The sequence below is a fragment of the Schistocerca cancellata genome, chromosome 3 (genome assembly GCF_023864275.1).
Source record: "Schistocerca cancellata isolate TAMUIC-IGC-003103 chromosome 3, iqSchCanc2.1, whole genome shotgun sequence".
Taxonomy (NCBI): Eukaryota; Metazoa; Arthropoda; class Insecta; order Orthoptera; family Acrididae; genus Schistocerca; species Schistocerca cancellata.
In genome coordinates, this window is record NC_064628.1 from 790,977,689 (window position 1) to 790,989,804 (window position 12,116).

Genomic DNA, 12,116 nt, shown 5'->3' on the forward strand with positions numbered 1-12,116 from the left:
AAATCACCTTCACTTTAGCAAGAAGAATATATATCTTTGCAATGAGGTGCGAAGTGTCCCGGCCGTCTCCTCTTGATCAAATGGGCAGAATCTGGAGAGGAGCTCGTAGATCTCTCCCGCTCCGGCTAGAGTACGCTGTCATCGGTGTCTGTCGTAGTGCCAACCTAGCAGAGCGCACCTACTTTGTGGCATCGTAGCTGACGACACCATACTGTACTTAATGACGTAGGTATAATGCGTTCTCGTGGACAATGTCGTGTGTCTCCCGCAAGCCTGAAGAGGCGACCTTTATGTGCTCGACTTCCATTTCTTAGCCCAATTGGATAACAGTCCATCTAGTAACAGCGACATTTAGACTGAATAGGAAGGCGAAGCAAGAACATGAGATTCTTCTTCTGTGAGGTTGGTCTTTGTGAGTGACAGCTCTCTGTCTCAGAATCTACGCAAAATAATTAAAGCGTTTTGCTATTTCAGTAGTTCAAATCCTAAACACTAAACCAAGCTGTGATGTCTTGTCATGAGAGTTACGCTACACCACTTTTACATTTCCTGCTGGTCGTCGCTTTATCTTTGTCCTAAAAATGTGTGAAATAATATTCCAATATAAAGTGATAATGCTGCCCAAAGCTGCTGCTAACAATGAAACGTGTACCCGTACCTTGAACTAACGAAAAGAACAGCTTGTCATCAGAAAGCCAATTGTCATAAATGCATATAAAAATGTCAACGGCCTTAACCAATACTAAGAACGCTGCTTGCTTCAAGCCTCCATGCAGACACTAAACATATAACGACTAAAGGTCCCATTGAAACATAAAGTACCGAATATATCACAATAAAATCACTAAGACAGGTAATTCAGGTAATCCACACTTACGGATTTGAGTAATGCGAAAACCCAATAGAAATAAAACATTTGTAATGTTTTATGCAACCTTCGCAATTCAGTGGGATGAAAAAGAACGCACCCGACAATGTTTAACCCTGTAAAGGTGAATAAATCCACCTGCATACGACCATGAGCCCCCTAAAACATAATACACCTTTCCATGAAAAGGTCGCATTATGTAAACTAAAGCTAACTGCATAAACGCCTTCCAGGCCTATTTTAGTCTGCTTTTGTTACTCAATTCAACTGCAGCCATGACAGCTACAGTTTCTTTGTGTTTGGTTCTGACATGAGTTCGGTTGATCCTAGCTGTATGTGTGCCCTAAAACAAAGAACACGAAGACGAAAACGGAGTAAAAAGCAACTACACGTTATACCCAATAGACGGAATGAAAGATAGCTAAAAGCAGCGTCATGGAGAGAGAGAGAGAGAGAGAGAGAGAGAGAGAGAGAGAGAGAGAGAGAGAGAGAGAGAGGACCATCAAAGACGTCATAGAGACAACGGAGGTCGTGAACTAAAGATTAAGCGTCCTTCGCCATATTGCTACGACTGATAAGTAAAACGCGGTCGACAGCTCGCGCGTCTTTCGCTAAGACTGCCGACAGCTCTGACGGCAGACATAAATTGGAATGTAGGTGGTTGAGAAAAGGGCATTCCGTCAGGAAACGGCGAACTGTCAAAGGTAAAGGACAATGAGAACCACCGGCCAGTGTGGCCAAGAGGTTCTAGGTGCTTCAGTCTGGAACCTCGCGACCGCTACGGTCGCAGGTTCGAATCCTGCCTCGGGCATAGATGTGAGTGATGTCCTTAGGTTAGTTACGTTTAAGTAGTTTCAAGTTCTAGGGGACTGAAGACCTCGGATGTTAAGTCCCATAGTGCTCAGAGCCATTTGTGCTCAATGTTCAAAAATGGTTCAAAGTAGCGGGGGTTCACCGCTCAACAAATGGCGATGGTCAAAAAGACAGTGCCCAATACGCAACCCAGCTAGAATGATTCTGCCTCGAAAGGGCCGAGGGTTATATACCAAGAGCCCGTTCCCACGAAGGGGAAGACGAGTGGTGACGCCAACGTGACGCCAACGTGACACCACCTGCTGACCGACGGCAACACACAGTTCACTGGAGGGAACGGAAGAACTAGCGGGTTGAGGCACGAGGACAGCAGCGTCGGAGGCCTCGTTTCCCGTCAGACCGATGTGACCAGGAACTCACGCTAGCATCGCAGTGGCCCCATCGAGAGTGACCGAGTGAAAGCATTCCTGGACCTGGGATGGTGTACAGCACATATCGGCTTTGAAGGCCACTAAGACAGTTAGGCTTTTTGATTGTCATTTGCTCCGTGTTGCCAGACGTACTGCATGGCTTAACATGGGGCAAAGAGCTCTGCTGTAAATACTGAGTAGTGTTTCGAAAGCCGATACGGCATATCGTCAGAGCCAATGACGAAGGCACACCGAACAAAACGGTCAGTCCGATCAATGTAAACAAAGGCAATATTGCGAAGTTCCGTGCAAAGGTCAAGAAACTTACGGCGATAAAGCGAGTCTGCGGCAGTGTCCTTAGGAAGCAAATGAAGTCAAAGGTGAACACGGGTCACTGCATGAAGCCATGGTGGAGAAGGGCTCACACCAACTGGGAAAGTGACAGGCAGTGTGGAGTTAAGGTCCTGGAGCAATAGCCAAAAGCAAACACCAGGAGGTAACAGAGAAGAGGGATGCATCCAGTACTTGTAATCAAAGGAGTCATCGAAGGAGGCATAGGCTGGGTGGCTAGGAATATCAAACAGTATGCATATCTGCTGAGGAGAAAAACCACAGCAGCAGTTTGGACAGCAGCAGTTGTCCAAACTACTACTGTCCAGACACTCAACTGGGGTAGTGTACAAGGCGCCAGTGGCCAAACAAATGCCATGGTGACAGAATCTATTGAGGCAGCATAAGATGGACGAACGTGCAGATACATAAACCACCAACTTATAGTCTAGTTTCGAATGGACAAGGGACAGGTACAAACGGAGTAAGGTGGTCCGTTCCGCTCCTCTGGATGTAGCGTAGAGGACACCTAGGACGTTCAGGGACTGCGTACAGTAGGCGGCCAGATAACAAACGTGGGAGGACCAAGAACGTTTCCTATCGAGCATGAGCCGCAGGAATTTTGTAGTTTCGACGAACGGAAGAGCGACAGCTTCAAGATGTAAATACAGTGGAAGAAACCAATTGGGCCACCAGAAATTCATACAAACGGTTTTGTCAGCGGAAAAACGAAAGCCATTGTCGATGCTCCATGTGTAAAGACGATCGAGAAAGCACTGATCACGCTGCTTAATGAGACAGGTCCGTGGAGAACAGCAATAGAAGGCAAAATCTTCAAACGAAAAGGGAGCTGGAGATGCCCGGCGGGACGCAAGACCATTATGTGATTAATGGCGATAGCAAAGAGGACGACGCTCAGGGCGGCACCCTGGGTAATGTCGGACAAGGCAGAAAGCACACGAAGGTTGAAAACTTTGTAGTAAATGTGGGGCTTTCGAAGTCGCCTGCCCCGTTTCTTTGTCCTTAAAAAATTCCACATAGGATTCCAGTTCTCTACCGAGTTTTCCAGGCTTGCTCCAAATAAAAAAAACAAGGCGTCAGTCTGGTATCTCTGTCAAACGGCCCCCTCTGAACGTTTTTCTACAAAGTGACGAAATGGTCAACTGCAGAACGGCATGCTCAAAATCCACATAGTGCAGTGGTTAGTAAATTGCGGGACTTGAACGACCATACCAGCCGCTCATGAACCATACATTCCAGCACCTTGCAAACACAGCTGGTGAGAGAAAAGGGATAAGCCTTACCTGGCTTACGTACAGGGATGGTAGTGGCTTCACGTCAACATCTGCGAAATGTGCCCTCTGCCCAGATGCGATTGTACGTATGGCGGTGAAAGTTCTTGCCTGCAAGAGAAAGGTGCTGTAACATCTGAATGTTAACATCTTCTGGACCTGCCGTGGAGGATTGGGATGACCTAGCTCAGTCGTGGTGAAAGCGGCGTCCTAGCACTCAAGATTCTGAGAAGAGTGGGGTATCATCTGAGCCGCCTCCACTCGTTTCCGATGGAGGAAGGCTTGGTGATAGTGGATGGAAGCTTGAAGCTAGCAGCGTTCTTAATATTGGTTAAAATAGCGATCCCAGTTCTTGGTGATAGCAGTATTATCATCTGCTCCTGTCAGGATGGATATTGGGGAATGGACCTTGGTCACGGAGAGCCGTGGGAGGTAGGCCCACATGACGGAAGAGGGAGCGGAACTGTTGAAAGAACTAGTAAATGAAATTCAGCTAGCTTTTTTGCTATCCCAAAAACGAGAAGACACGGCACACACCACTGTTTATAACGAATACAGTTAACGATTGTAGGATGACGGTTAAAACGCAGAGAGCACGTCTTCACGCGCAAATTGTGTCGTGGCATACCTCAGTCCACCAAGGGACCAGAACACAGCGTGGTAAAGATGAAGTGCGAGGAATGGAACATTCTGTGGTGGTAATGACAGCATTCGTAAGGTATTCTGCCTGGTCTTGGGAGATACTGTTCGTCAAAAGGCGCTAGGGAGAAGTAAAGTCTCCTCTCACATCCCACTTACAAAGCCGCCATTTGGACGTGGATATAAGGCTGAGTCACCAAACGTATAGATGGGGAAACGATCGCTTGAGTACGTGTCAGAGAACGGACCTCGAGACGACGGGCAATCTGAACAGTGAAGAAGAGGTCCAAATGGGAATTGGTGTATGAGGAGTTGGACGGAAACGTGGGTGCTTAAATTGATTGAGAGGGTCAGCCAAGAAGGCACCTCTCGGACAGGTTCTGGGAGAGCCCCCAAACGACATGGTGCTCATTAAAGTCACCGAGCAGCAGAAAGGGGTGAGGGGAGTGCCCAATAAGCTGCATGAATCCGCCCTTGTGACAACGAATGACAGAGGGATGTAAACGGTACAAAGGGAAAGCTGAAGTGAGGAAGGAACATACAAACTGCGACAATTTGAAGGTGGGTAGTCAGGGAGATGGGTTGACTATGAACGTCATTCGGGAAGAGTAGCATGACGCCCCCATGAGATGGAATGCCGTCCTCGGGGGGAAGTTTGAAGCATACCAGGAAGAAATGCGAGAGCTCAAAGCAGTCGTGAAGACGCAATTTTGTTTTCTGGAGACATACTGTTACTCAGAGAACGCTGCCATTCTAAGTCCTCTTTGCTGGATACAACACCGCAAACATTCCACTCGAGGAGAGTCATGACGAGGATAGGAGAAGAGGGAAAGAATGAAGAGGCGTCATTTTTTTAACATTTTTTTAAAATGTTAAGGATAATAAGTTGACGTCTCTTCATGTAAGAATAGATGATGAATGCAGCTAGCCGCTAACTTTGTGTAATGTCTTGTCTGTATAGACGTGTATCTGTTGCCTTTAAGATCCCTTCACCTTCACACTTCACACACAAATCTATACAGTAAAGTAAAAGCCTCCCCTTTCATCGGCTGATCCGTGATAAGACAGGCGAAAAGCTAGACTAATGGAGGATTATTAGTATTTTCTCTATTTCCATTCGCGCTCGCTCTCTCTCTCTCTCTCTCTCTCTCTCTCTCTCTCTCGCTCTCTCTCTCGCTCTCTCTCTCTCTCTCTCTCGCTCTCTCTCTCGCTCTCTCTCTCTCTCTCTCTCGCTCTCTCTCTCGCTCTCTCTCTCTCTCTCTCTCTCTCTCTCTCTCTCTCGCTCTCTCTCTCGCTCTCTCTCTCTCTCTCTCTCTCTCTCTCTCTCTCTCTCTCGCTCTCTCTCTCTCGCTCTCTCTCTCTCTCTCTCTCTCTCTCTCTCTCTCTCTCTCTGTGTGTGTGTGTGTGTGTGTGTGTGTGTGTGTGTGTGTGTGTGTGTGTGTGTGTCTCCTTTATCTATGTACAGTTTTTAATATAATATTTCATTACGTGAAATCAGCCAAATAGAATCTTTGGTGGAGTCCTTCGTCTTGGTATTCAGCGGCTGGCTTGCTGTAAGAGATCTTTACATTTATTATTACTGTTGAGCACTGCATTCAGTCGGGAGAATCAATCGTGTGGACAATTTGTTCCTTTTACGAGAGATTGCGAATTCCAGATGTGTACGAAGCCTTTTTGGACGATTTAACACAGACTCAGTGATTGCAGGCTTTCTTCGACACAGCTGAAACTTCCCCACTAATTACAGGGCCAACGTGATCATCAAATGATTCAGAAAAAAACTCATTCGTTCATTCTCTCCAGAACAAAAGTCACAAACCTCATTTATGAAGGAAATTGTGTATTCAATCCATCTCCATTACATGTCCAGATCTCCGGTGATTCCAAGTCTTAATTATTTTCCGTTTACAGTCTCTCTCTCTTCAACCAAACCGCTAGCGGCACAAATGTTAATGGCTCGCTTTAGCGAGAAGAAAAGCAAAATATGTATCTCTCAGAAACACGTCAATCCCTCAACAGATACTACAGAAGCTGTCCTAGTTACCACTCTAACAACCATGGAGAATCCATATATGCATCTGTTATTCCAAAGAATAAACGTACTAGAAAATACTTGGGTGTAGACGAGCTGTCGCCGCATATATTACAAGAAAATCAGATCAGATACTTTTCCAAAGTGAATGAATGTGGATGGTTTGATTGACAATGATTAATTGGTGCGTGGTAGAGGCTATTTTCTGTGGGGACATTACACTTTCATTGGCTGCTGAGAGTCAAACTTGAGACTCACTGCTACAGAGCAAGGAGGCTCGAAGATCCTGCTCCATTAGATCTACAGAGGCGTTGGCATTCTCTCTCCATTGGTCTGCAGAGTCGATGGAAGAAAATCTGTTGGCAGTGCGCACCGGCGACAAGGTGGTCGGCTGGGTGAGGGTATCATGTGGTGGCTCTGATTCGGCGAAGACGATGACCATTTGTCTTCGACTTTTTGAAACCTTTGCGGGTGGCAGATGACGATTCAGATGTTTGTTGGCTGGAGGGACGTAAAAAGTTTTTGCAGGAGTATTACTTCTGTCCTTTTCGGCCTGCTGGTTGTGTAGCATGTGACTTCGCCCCATGAGGCGAAAGTTTCGTGGCTTTCTGCACAGCTGGAGGAGGAGGAGGAGGAGGAGGAGGAGGAGGAGGAGGAGGAGACGGGGATGCTGCCATTTACAACTATGGTGCTGAATTTGAGGTTGCATGTCTCTGTGGCCATGTCCTTCATGGAGCGAGGTGTGGCAAAAAGAGTACTGTAAGTGCCAGATGGAAAAAGTGCCTTACCCTGTCGCTCGCAAGTTGTTGGCTAGTCAGGCGTTTAACCTTCACCTGGAGCTCCTGGACGGCCTGCTCATTGAGATACATGGGACAATTTCGGGAGGAGGTTGCAAAGTCGCCATAGCAATTGATACAGTGAAGAGGAGGAGGTGGACAATCGTCCTCATGAGCACCCCAACGACAGGTCAACATCCTGCCAACTCCTGGTCATATGGGTAGAGTGTTGTAACGATGACATTGGTAGCAGCACGTCAGCTTCAGATTGTACAGATGGACTGCGATAACTTCATAGCCTGCTTTGATCTTTTGTTAGAGTAGTACTTCCATCAAAGTGAGAAAAGAGAGCCTATGGGCACTAAGGATGCATCTACCTTTTCCATCATTCGATGTACTGCATTGACGCCCTTCTCAGAGATGTATCTTCGGATTTTTACCTCGGTTAGACCATCGAGCAGCCTATAGTAACCCCCCAGGGGGACCACAACTCTTTTGTGGATACGTGCGTAGGGAGCACGGGACCCTGAGCTAATGTGGCCTTCCTTCCTTTCCGGGCTGCATACCTTCCCTTTCCGCATCCTTCCCCATCCCTATCTTCGCCCCCTCCTCCCCTCACCTCTGGCTCTTTCCTTCCCTTTCTCCCCATCTGGGAGTATGGTTTGTGCCTACGTCCGGAGACGGACGCTCGTAAAATGTACTGCATTCATCGCCTTCCTTGCTTTTATGTCTTCTTCCTTCCTTTGTCCTTCTCTTTTCCTTACCTCTTCTCTTTACCCTTTTCTCCGCTGCGGCGTTTGAGACCTCTCTTCTTTCCTTTCCCTTTCTCTTTCTTCCTCCCTGTGCGTGTCTGAAGGCCAACCCACGCCTTTTGTGCGTAGCCGGTGACGGGGTAACGCGTAATTCCCCGCCCCAGGTAGACAGGTAGGACACGTACGTACCCCCTGGTAACGGCCAGGCCCAGGGAGGGGTGATTACCCGAGCTGATACCTTCCGAAAGTGCCGATTGGTCCCTCCGTCCGTTTGTCGGGAGGTGTGACCTGAGGTGTGAACAATCACCTAAGGCGGGAGTGCCCTCAGAGAGGGCCCCCACAAGGGAGGAGCGCGCCATCGGAGACGCCGGTAATCATGGGGGATTCTTCTGCAATGGTTTCCTCACCTTCCACTATGTCTGCTCACAAACGTAAGTATACTGAGTCTAAGCCACAGACGATTCTTCCATCGTTGCCACAGTTCCTTGTTGTTTCTCGGTCTGACGAAGGTCACGACTTCTCCACGGTCAACCCTTTCATTATTCAGAAAGGTGTCGACGCAATTGCAGGTCCTGTAAAGTCTTCTTCCAGATTACGGAATGGCACCCTGTTGTTAGAAACAGTCAGTGCCCTCCAGGCACAAAATTTGCTGCGTACTTCTCTGCTCCACACCTTCCCTGTCCGGGTGGAACTGCACCGTACCTTAAATTCCTCGTGTGGAGTCGTTTATACACGCTCCCTCGATGGATTGTCTGACGAAGAAATTCAGCACTATCTGTCTGACCAGGGCGTAACGGCTGTTCATAGAGTTATGAAAAGGGTTGACACGAACATCATTCCAACCCGCACTGTCTTCTTGACATTTGACACAGTTCAACTTCCATCGAAAATCAAAGCAGGCTATGAGATAATTTCCGTTCGCCCTTACATCCCAAACCCTACGCGTTGCTATCAATGTCAGCGGTTCAATCACACCAGCCAGTCCTGGTCCAATCCGGCCAAATGTGTTACGTGTGGCAAGGATGCCCATGAGGGTGCTTGTCCACCTCCATCCCCTCGCTGCATCAACTGTATGGGTGACCACCCTGCGTCCTCTCGAGATTGCCCCGTTTTTAAGGACGAAAAGCTCATCCAGGAAATAAGAGTGAAGGAAAAGGTGTCGACCTTTGCTGCTCGAAAATTATTCGCCAGTCGCAAGCCCACCGTGCCTCAGACAGGAAAATACAGCACTGTCCTTGCTTCTCCTCGGTCAACAAAGGAGGCGGCCACGCAGACTTGCGACCTCACCTTTAGTACCACGGTCGTCAGATCGGCCAGCGCAAAGATCGCCCGTTCAACCTCACCACTTTCGCCTGCCCACTCTATGGCTCACCCTTCGTCGGGTTCTGCTAAATCTCGAGCCCAAAAGTCAGACGCCAAGTCTTCGAAAAAAGAGCATACTCGTGAAGAGTTTTTACGTACCGCAACTTCACAACCATCGGTTCCTCCTTCATCTAAACATCATACTTCTAAGAAGGCTACAAAGAAACCCAGTTCCTCTCCTTCTCCGCCAAGGCGTGTCCCATCTACAGCACCACCTGGCGGAAATCGCCCTCGACCATCTTCTGTGTCGCCGAGGCGCACTGCTGGTGGCCGGTCAACCGGCCGATCGCTGGTGGCAGGGGCTGCTCCTGACCAACCTATGGATCAGGATCTTCTGCCTTCGGCTGAATGCCATTCCATGCTGTCGGTCGCAAGCTCTGAGCAGTCGTTGAGTTGACAGCACCCTTGGTCACATTCCTCCATTTTCTGTTCACCCTATGTCCATTATCCACTGGAATATCCGCGGCATTCGAGCCAATCGGGATGAATTGTCGGTCCTCTTACGATCCTACTCGCCGGTCATCTTCTGTCTTCAGGAAACAAAGCTGCGTCCCCATGACCGCTTTGCTCTTCCTCACTTTCAGTCCGTCCGATATGACCTCCCCTCTGTTGAAGGCACTCCCGCCCATGGAGGACTCATGATTCTTCTCCATGATACTCTCCATTATCACCCAATCCCCTTAAACAGTGCCTTCCAAGCTGTCGCCGTCCGTCTTTCCCTTTCTGGATACACGTTCTCTCTTTGTACTGTATACATTCCATCATCCACACCAATGGCACGAGCTGATCTCTTTCACCTTCTTGGTCAGCTTCCACCCCCCTATTTGCTGGTTGGTGACTTCAATGCCCACCATCCGCTTTGGGGATCTCCACATCCTTGTCCACGTGGCTCTCTATTGCTAGACGTCTTCCACCAAGCGGATCTAGTTTGCCTCAACACTGGGGTCCCCACATTTTTGTCTGCCTCCACGACAAATTTATCTCATTTGGACCTTGCGGTCGGTACTGTTCCGCTAGCTCGGCGCTTAGAATGGTTCGCCCTTGATGATACACACTCGAGTGACCACTTTCCATGTGTCCTTAGACGGCAGCCTCCACTGCCATATATGCGCTCGCGACGCTGGAAATTTGCCCAAGCCGATTGGACACTTTTTTCGTCTCTAGCGACATTCGATGACCGTCGCTTTCCCAGCGTCGACGATGAGGTCACGCATATTACCGACGTTATTCTTACAGCTGCGGAACGTTCAATACCACGCACCTCCGAATTGCCCCGGCGCCCCCCAGTTCCTTGGTGGAACGAGGCATGCCGTGACGCACTACGTGAGCGGCGACGTGCTCTTCGCATTTTCCGTCACCATCCTACTTTGGCCAACTTTATTTGCTATAAGCAGCTCCGTGCGCGATGCCGTCACGTCATCCGCGATAGCAAGAAGGCAAGCTGGAAATTCTTTATTAGCTCATTTAACACCTTCACTCCCTCCTCGGAAGTTTGGCTCGAATGCCGCGCATGATACCTTAGTGGGCCCCGTCGCAATTTCTAACTCGTTGGGTCAGCACTTTGCTGAGATTTCGAGCTCTTCAAATTACCCGCCAGCGTTTCTCCCGAAGAAACGTGCAGCGGAAGTGCGACATCTTGCTTTCTCCTCTCAAAATCACGAAAGCTACAATACTGTTGTCTCCATGCGGGAACTCCAACATGCCCTCTCTTCTTCTCGCTCCTCCGCCCCAGGACCGGATGGTATCCACGTCCAAATGTTGCTGCATTTATCAACCCATAGCCTACGTTATCTCCTTCGCCTTTATAACCGAATTTGGACCGACAGTACTTTTCCCAGACGATGGCGGGAAGCTATCGTCGTTCCCGTTCCGAAACCTGGAAAGGACAAACATCTCCCCTCTAGCTATCGCCCCATTTCTCTCAAGAGTAGTGCCTGTAAGGTTTTAGAGCGTATGGTGAATTACCGTTAAGCTTGGTGGCTGGAATCCCGCAGTCTTTTAACACCAGCCCAATGCGGATTTCGGAAGCATCGTTCTGCAGTTGACCATCTTGTTGCTCTCTCCACTTATATCATGAACAATTTTCTCCGGAAACGCCAAACGGTAGCAATATTTTTCGATCTGGAGAGAGCATACGATACCTGTTGGAGGACAGGCATCCTCCGCACACTGTTCTCTTGGGGCTTTCGAGGCCGGCTGCCCCTTTTTCTTCGCGAATTTATGGCAGAGCGCACTTTTAGGGTGCGGGTGAACACTACTCTCTCCCGTACTTTCTCCCAAGAAAACGGGGTACCCCAGGGATCAGTGCTGAGTGTTGTACTGTTTGCCATCGCCATAAATCCAATTATGGATTGTCTCCTTCCTGATGTCTCGGGCTCCCTCTTTGTGGACGATTTTGCGATCTACTACAGCTCTCAATGGACCAGCCTTCTTGAACGACGTCTTCAAGGATGTCTCGATCGCCTCCACTCGTGGAGCATCGAATCCGGCTTCCGGTTCTCACCCAGTAAGACCGTTTGTGTCAATTTTTGGCGACGTAAGGAGTTTCTTCCGCCCTTCTTACATCTAGGTCCTGTCAATCTTCCGTTTTCAGACGTCGCTAAATTCTTGGGTCTTATGTTTGACGGAAAACTATGCTGGTCCTCCCACATTTCGTATCTTTCGGCTCGCTGTCTGCGATCCCTCAACACCCTCCGTGTCGTGAATGGTACCTCCTGGAGAGCGGACCGAGTGGTCCTTCTCCGCCTCTATCGCGCCTTAGTGCGCTCGAAATTGGATTATGGAAGCATAGTCTACTCCTCTGCTCGGCCGTCTATTCTTCGGCGTCTCGACTCTATCCACC